Raw genomic sequence first — 8175 nt, 5'->3', positions numbered from 1 at the left:
AAGAGATTAATATAGAAACATATGAAAGATTGAAAGCATCAAAAAGAGTTTCGGCTTGGAGTGAGCTAAGGGTCCTTTCCTTGTTGGAACCACAACTATGACAATTATGATGGATTAATCTTACTTGATCAACCCTCACATCAAAAAGTAAGTTAAATGAGCATAATTGTTCCCAACCCACAAATCCTAAATTGCTTGCTAATTGCTTTAGCAACAAATTAGCGTTAGTGGGAACAAGAACAATTAACAATCCAAGAATTGAAACTAAATGTTGGACATTCTAACTCTATAAACCTAATTGCTCATTTTACCCAAGCCAAGAACCAAAAATTTAGCCTAAAACTATGTTTGACATTTTGTCAAACACTTGGTGGGCAAAAACCTTAAACATGGAGAAAATGAGAAAAGGCTTGAAACTAAAGGCAACAATTGATCTCAATCAACAAGAATAACACAAGAAAGCATGAAACAAACATCAAACATCAAATTCATCAACAAGAGATTAAAATTGCAACAGAGAAGCAAAATTGAACTATAACTTGAATTAGAAGAAAGAGTAATGACAATGTAACTATAAAGAGTAATAACAAGAGAATACTTACAATGAAAGCTAGCAAAATCCAAGATAAAAAATGGAAATGGAACTTGAATGTAAAACCCTAATATAAACCCTAATAGAGATGATGAAAAACTTAGAGAAAAACTAAACTAAAAACATCCTACCACTACTCCTAAACTATCCTAATGATATGCTATGTTATGACCCTCATTTCCCCTCCAATATGAGCTAGAAGACTTCAGAAATGGGCTTCCAAAGGCCCCAAATTGTGAGTCAGGTGCTCTTTTAATGAAGGCATGTGCGGACACCTGTGCGAACGCACAGATGCGTGCGTCCGCACACCTTGCGAAAAATCCCGTCCTGTGTGTACGCACAGGTAGCCGTGCGTGTGCACACTAGGCGATGCTTGAATGGACGCGCGACACGCTCGAAGCAATCCACGTGCTCTGATTGGGCAGCCGTGCATACGCACAAGTGGCCATGCGTACGCACATGTCTCTGAGATCATCTCCTTGGCCATGCGTACGCACATGTCTCTGAGATCATCTCCTTTGATTCTTCATGTTTCCTCCACTTTGCATGCTTTTCTTCCATTTTCTCCAACCCATTCCTACCTTATACACCTAGAATCACTCACAAACAACATCAAGGCATCGAATGGAAGGCAAACGGAATAAAATAGATTGAATTAAGCACAAAAGAGCATATTTTCATAATCAAGCGCAATTTGAAAGGAAAGTTCAAAAGCATGCTATTCAAGGGAATAAGTGCAAGTTTATATGATGAAAATACATTCAATTCTAACAAAAAATCATCATCAAATATGGATTCATCACCATCCCCCTACTGTCTTTCCATTCTTTCCAAGCTCTGTTAGTTGCAGCAACGAAATCGTGCATACCTGCAGCCATTGCGTTCATTGATTCAAGCAAGGCAATCAGATTAAACGCCGGTTCAGAACTCAGAATCGCTTGATGGGGGCTATGCTTGTTTGCAGACATCGAGGTCCTGTTAACACCAAATGATCAACATAAGATGGTCAATCGGAACATATCCAGTTTAACTCTCAAGGGTACGTTTGGTCTGTGTTTTCATTTTCAGTACTTTCTATTTTCTAGATTTTGTGGAAAAAAAAAGTGAAAATAGTGAAAACAATAAAATCCTATTTTCATCTCCTGTTTTCACTTTTTTCTTTACAAAATCCAGAAAATATAAAATACTGAAAATAAAAATAGAAAATAAATACAAACCAAACACACCCTCACATTTTCAAAAGGGTAAATGGTGCACGAAAATTACTTCACAATGTAATTTCACACAACTAACCAGTAAGTGCACTGGGTCGTCTAAGTAATACCTTACGTGAGTAAGGGTCGAATCCCATGGAGATTGTTGGTTTGAAGCAATCTATGGTTATCTTGCAATTCTCAGTCAGGAAGTCAATTATATTTATTAGTTGAATTACGAATAAACAAGAGAGCATGGATTAAAGGTTACTTGTTATGCAGTAATGAAGAATATGTTGGAGTTTTGGAGATGCTTTGTCTTCAGAATCTCTGCTTTCCTCTGTCTTCTGATTCATGCACGCACGTCCTCCTATGGCAAGCTGTGTGTAGGTGGATCACCGTTGTCAATGGCTACCATCCATCCTTCCAGTGAAAAGGGTCCAGGTGCGCTGTCACCGCACGGCTAATCATCTGCAGGTTCTCAGTCGTACCGGAATAGGATTTACTATCCTTTTGCGTCTGTCACTACGCCCAGCACTCGCGAGTTTGAAGTTCGTCACGGCCATCCAATCCCAGAATCCTACTCGGAATACCACAGACAAGGTTTAGACTTTCTGGATTCTCATGAATGCCGCCAATGGATTCTAGCTTATACTACGGAGATTCTGATTAAGGAATCTAAGAGATATTCATTCAGTCTGATGTAGAACGGAGGTGATTGTCAGACACACATTCGTGTATTGAGGAAGGTGATGAGTGTCACTGATCATCACCTTCTCCATAGTTAGGCGCGAATGGATATCTTAGATAGGAACACGCATGTTTGAATGGAAAACAGAAGTACTTGCATTAATTCATCGAGGCACAGCAGAGCTCCTCACCCCTAACAATGGAGTTTAGAGACTCATGCCGTCAAAGAGAACAAAATTCAGATCTCAAATGTCATGAGATACAAAATAAATCTCTAAAAGTTGTTTAAATACTAAACTGGTAACCTAGGTTTACAGAAAATGAGTAGACTATGACAGATAGTGCAGAAATCCACTTCTGGGGCCCACTTGGTGTGTGTTGGGGCTGAGACTAAAGCTTCTCACGTGCCTGGGCTGTTTTGGGCGTTCAACGCCAGGTTGTAACCTGTTTCTGGCGTTGAACTCCACTTTGTAACTTGTTTCTGGCGCTGGACGCCAGACAGCAGCATGGAAATTATTATGAAAATTCCAAAAGAAATCTCTCCGAATAACTTGAATTCTATCCTATTTATACACTTTCTTCAAATGATCTTCAAGCCTTGAGTTGGGCCTTTGCTCTTGGTGGAATTGGGTTGAAAGAGGCCTTGGTTGATTGCTCTTGTAGTTTGGAGAAGAACCAAAGTGAACCAATTGAACCGGGTTGGAGTTTTGTAAAAGTTGGTGCAAAAGTTGGAGCAAAAGTTAGGGTCTAACTTTTGGTCTAACTTTTCATATCAGCCCACAAAATTTGCTGCTATCCACGTTGGGGCAAAAGTTAGGGGTCTAACTTTTGCTCCAACGTTGGCCTTCCTTAGTGCACTTGTGGCGCCAACGTTAGCCTCAAAGTTAGGGGCTAACGTTGGCGCAAACTTTTGCTCCTCCCCTTGTAGTTTTCATGTGCCAACGTTAGCCTCAAAGTTAGGGGCTAACGTTGGCGCAAACTTTTGGTGCCCAGGGAGTGTTTTTCTCATGCCAACGTTAGCCTCAAAGTTAGGGGCTAACGTTGGCACAAACTTTTGGTGCCCAGGGGTGATTTTCATGTGCCAACGTTAGCCTCAAATTTAGGGGCTAACGTTGGCGCAAACTTTTGGTACCCAGGGAGTGATTTTCAAGTTCCAACGTTAGCCCAAAAGTTAGGGGCTAACGTTGAGGCTAACTTTTCAACCAAAAGTTTGTGCAAAAGTTTGAGGCTAACTTTAGGTCTAGCTTTTTGCTTCCTGGTTCAATTTCACTTATTCCATTGTCTTCTCTTTACTCCTAGCTATTCCTTCTTGCTTCAACCTTTCTCCAAGCTTTCTTCACCTATCATTAATCAACCAAACACATCAAAGCTATGCTTAAAATCATGAGATATTCATTCTTTCATAATATGTGACAATTATAGTATAAAACCTCATGAAATAGCATGAATTCATACATGGTTGATTAAATCAAAGGAAACATGAAAATCTACCCAATTAGCTTGCTTATGGCTTAAGAAAGTGCATAATTCTAATGAAAACAAAAGAAAAAGACTAGTTAAAATAGGCTAAGATGACTTGTCATCATTGATTAGGAACACCCTTCGTGCTGGTGGTCCACCTGGCTCCAGGGATGCATATGTCTTTTAGAATCTTCTCCAGGCTCTTGTTTGTTCTCATCATTCTCCTATTGAAGGAGTCTGGATCATCTTTCAGCTGAGGTAGCTTTAAGATCTCTCTGATCTTGTCAGGGTGGGTATGAATAATCTTTCCTCTGACCACGGTTCGATAGTCATAGATATCAGATCCAGATAGTCTTTGTCTGTCTGTATGCCACATATTAGCATAGAACTCCTGGACCATATTCCTTCCCACTTTCGTTTCAGGATTAGCTAGGACCTCCCAGTTCCTGATTCGAATTTGCTCCTGGATCTCCGGATATTCGTCTTCTTTCAGATCGAATCTAACTTCCGGGATCACTGATCTTAGACCCATTATTTTATAATAATGGTCTGAATGTTCTTTAGATAAGAACTTCCCTTGATTCCAAAGTGGTTTTGGAACGCTCTCTTTCTTGCCTCTTGAAGTGAGTTGTTTTCCCTTAGGAGCCATGCTCTTAGTGATCATGGATAAACACACCAAACTTAGAGGTTTGCTTATCCTCAAGCAAAAGAAAAGAAAGGAGAGGGATAGAAGGAGAGCTAGGTGCAATTGTTGATGGAGGAGGGTGGAGGCCGAACCCATATATAAAGGGAGGGGGGTGGGTTCGAAAATTTTGAAAAGATATGATAAAAAGATTGATTTGGAAAAGATAAGATAGAAGATATGATAAGAGAGGATATAGTTTAAAATTGAAAAGATATGAAAAATTTTTGAAAAAGATATATCTAGATTTTGAAAAAGATAATGTGGAGATTTGAAAAAGATATTAGTTGAAAAAAATAGATTTGTTTTGAAAATTTGAAAAAGAGTTGGATTGAATTTGAAAAAGAGGGTTTGTGCTTATGGATTAAGATACATTTGATATTTTTAAGGTAGGGTTTTTAGAAATTAGGGATTTTAGAAATCAGGGTTCTTAACATGTTTATGCAAGAAATCATGAATTGAAGCATGAAAATTAAAATTAAAATGAAAAACATGAAGAAAAAATGAAGTTACCTCCTTCCCACCATCCTGGCGTTTGAACGCCCAAACGCTGCATGTTTTGGGCGTTCAACGCCCAAATGCTGCCTCTCCTGGGCGTTCAACGCCCAGCTGCTGCTTCTTTCAGGCGTTGAACGCCAGGAAGTCCTTTGTTACTGGGCGTTTTTCTGAACGCCCAGAATGCTGTAAATCTGGCGTTAAACGCCCAGAAAGAGCTTCTTTCTGGCGTTTAACGCCCAGATGGCTATCCTCACTGGCGTTCAACGCCCAGTGGATGCTTCTGTTGGGCGTTGAACGCCCAAAACAGACTTTTACTGGCATTTTCTTGCCAGTGAGCTCTTTTTCTCTGTTTTGTGTGCAGAATCCTTCTGTAACCCTGTGAACTTATGCAATTGATTATTTACCTTGTTATCAATGAACTTTATATAAACAAATAAAAATAAAAATAGGGCAAAATGCTTTAGAGGATTGATGCCCCATGGCTGGGTTGCCTCCCAGCAAGTGCTTCTTTATTGTCTTTAGCTGGACCTTGCTGAGCTTTTAGTCTAGCTTCAGCCTTGAGCACTCTTGCTCAACATTGCCTTCAAGATAGTGCTTGATTCTCTGTCCATTGACAATGAACTTCTTATCAGAATCAATATCTTGAAGCTCCACATAACCATATGGTGATACACTTGTAATCACATATGGTCCCCTCCACCGGGACTTCAGTTTCCCAGGGAATAGCCTGAGCCTAGAGTTGAACAATAGAACCTTTTGTCCTGGTTCAAAGATTCTAGATGATAGCTTTCTGTCATGCCACTTTTTTTATTTTTCTTTATAAAGCTTGGCATTTTCGAAAGTAGTGAATCTGAATTCCTCTAGCTCATTTAGCTGGAGCAATCTTTTTTTCAAGCTAATTTGGCATCAAAGTTCAGGAATCTGGTTGCCCAGTAGGCTTTATGTTCCAGTTCCACGGGCAGGTGACATGCCTTACCATAGACCAGTTGGTATGGAGAGGTCCCTATAGGAGTCTTGAATGCTGTTCTGTATGCCCACAGAGCATCATCCAAGCTTCTTGCCCAATCCTTTCTACGGGTATTTACAGTCCGTTCTAGGATTCTTTTTAGCTCTCTGTTAGAGACTTCAGCTTGTCCATTAGTCTATGGATGATATGGAGTCGCCACCTTGTGGCGAATTCCATACCGGACCATGGCAGAGTAAAGCTGTTTGTTGCAGAAGTGAGTGCCCCATCACTGATTAGTACTCTAGGGACCCCAAACCTGCTGAAGATATTTTTCTGGAGGAACTTCAGCACTGTTCTAGTATCATTGGTGGGTGTGGCAATGGCCTCAACCCATTTTGATACATAGTCAACTGCCACCAGAATATAAGTGTTTGAGAATGATGGTGGGAAAGGTCCCATGAAGTCAATTCCCCATACGTCAAACAACTCAATCTCCAAGATTCCTTGTTGAGGCATGGCGTAACCATGAGGCAGATTACCAGCTCTTTGGCAACTGTCACAGTTACGTACAAACTCTCGGGAATCTTTATAGAGTCTGGGCCAATAGAAGCCACATTGGAGGACTTTGGTGGCTGTTTGCTCACCTCCGAAATGGCCTCCATATTGAGATCCATGGCAATGCCATAGGATCCTTTGTGCTTCTTCTCTAGGAACACACCTACGGATTATTCTGTCTGCACATCTTTTAAAGAGATAGGGTTCATCCCACAAGTAGTACTTTGCATCAGTGATTAATTTTTTCTTTTGTTGCCTGTTGTACTCTTTGGGTATGAACCTTGCAGCTTTATAGTTTGCAATATCGGCAAACCATGGTTTTTCCTGAATGGCAAATAAATGCTCATCCGGAAAAGTCTCAGAGATCTCAAGAAAGGGGAGGGACGTCCCTTCTACTGGCTCTATCCGGGACAGATGATCAGCCACTTGGTTCTCTGTCCCTCTTCTGTCTCTTATTTCTATATCAAACTCTTGCAGAAGCAACACCCATCTGATGAGCCTGGGTTTTGAATCCTGCTTTGTGAGTAGATATTTAAGAGCAGCATGGTCAGTATACACAATCACTTTTGATCCTACTAAGTATGATCTGAACTTGTCAATGGCATAAACCACTGCAAGTAATTCTTTTTCTGTGGTTGTGTAATTTTTCTGGGCATCATTTAAAACGCGACTAGCATAATAAATGACGTGCAAAATCTTGTCATGCCTCTGTCCCAATACTGCACTAATGGCGTGATCACTGGCATCACACATTAGCTCAAATGGTAATGTCCAGTCTGGTGCAGAAATAACTGGTGCTGTGACCAGTTTAGCTTTCAGCGTTTCAAACGCCTGCAGACACTCTGTGTCAAACACAAATGGCGTGTCAGCAGCCAGCAGATTGCTTAGAGGTTTTGCAATTTTTGAAAAATCCTTTATAAACCTCCTATAGAATCCTGCATGCCCCAGAAAGCTTCTGATTGCCTTAACATTGGCAGGTGGTGGTAATTTTTCAATTACCTCTATTTTTGCTTGATCCACCTCTATCCCCTTGTTTGAGATTTTATGCCCAAGGACAATCCCTTCAGTCACCATGAAGTGACATTTTTCCCAGTTTAAAACTAGGTTGGTCTCTTGGCATCTCTTCAAAACAAGTTTCAGGTGATTAAGACAGGAGCTAAATGAGTCTCCATATACTAAGAAGTCATCCATGAAGACTTCCAGAAATTTTTCCACCATATCAGAGAAAATAGAGAGCATGCATCTCTGGAAGGTTGCAGGCGCATTACACAGCCCAAATGGCATCCTTCTATAAGCAAACACTCCAGATGGACATGTGAATGCTGTTTTCTCTTAATCCTGGGGATCTACTGCAATCTGGTTATAGCCTGAGTAGCCATCCAGAAAGCAGTAATAATCATGACCTGCCAGTCTTTCTAGCATCTGGTCTATGAATGGTAAAGGAAAATGATCCTTTCTGGTGGCTGTATTGAGCCTTCTGTAGTCAATACACATGCGCCACCCTGTAACTGTTCTTGTAGGAACCAGTTCATTTTTTTCATTATGAATCACTGTCATG

Source organism: Arachis ipaensis, chromosome B4 (assembly GCF_059453495.1).
Source record: "Arachis ipaensis isolate K30076 ecotype BB chromosome B4, ASM5945349v1, whole genome shotgun sequence".
In the NCBI taxonomy this organism is placed as follows: Eukaryota; Viridiplantae; Streptophyta; class Magnoliopsida; order Fabales; family Fabaceae; genus Arachis; species Arachis ipaensis.
This window is presented reverse-complemented; position numbering follows the sequence as displayed.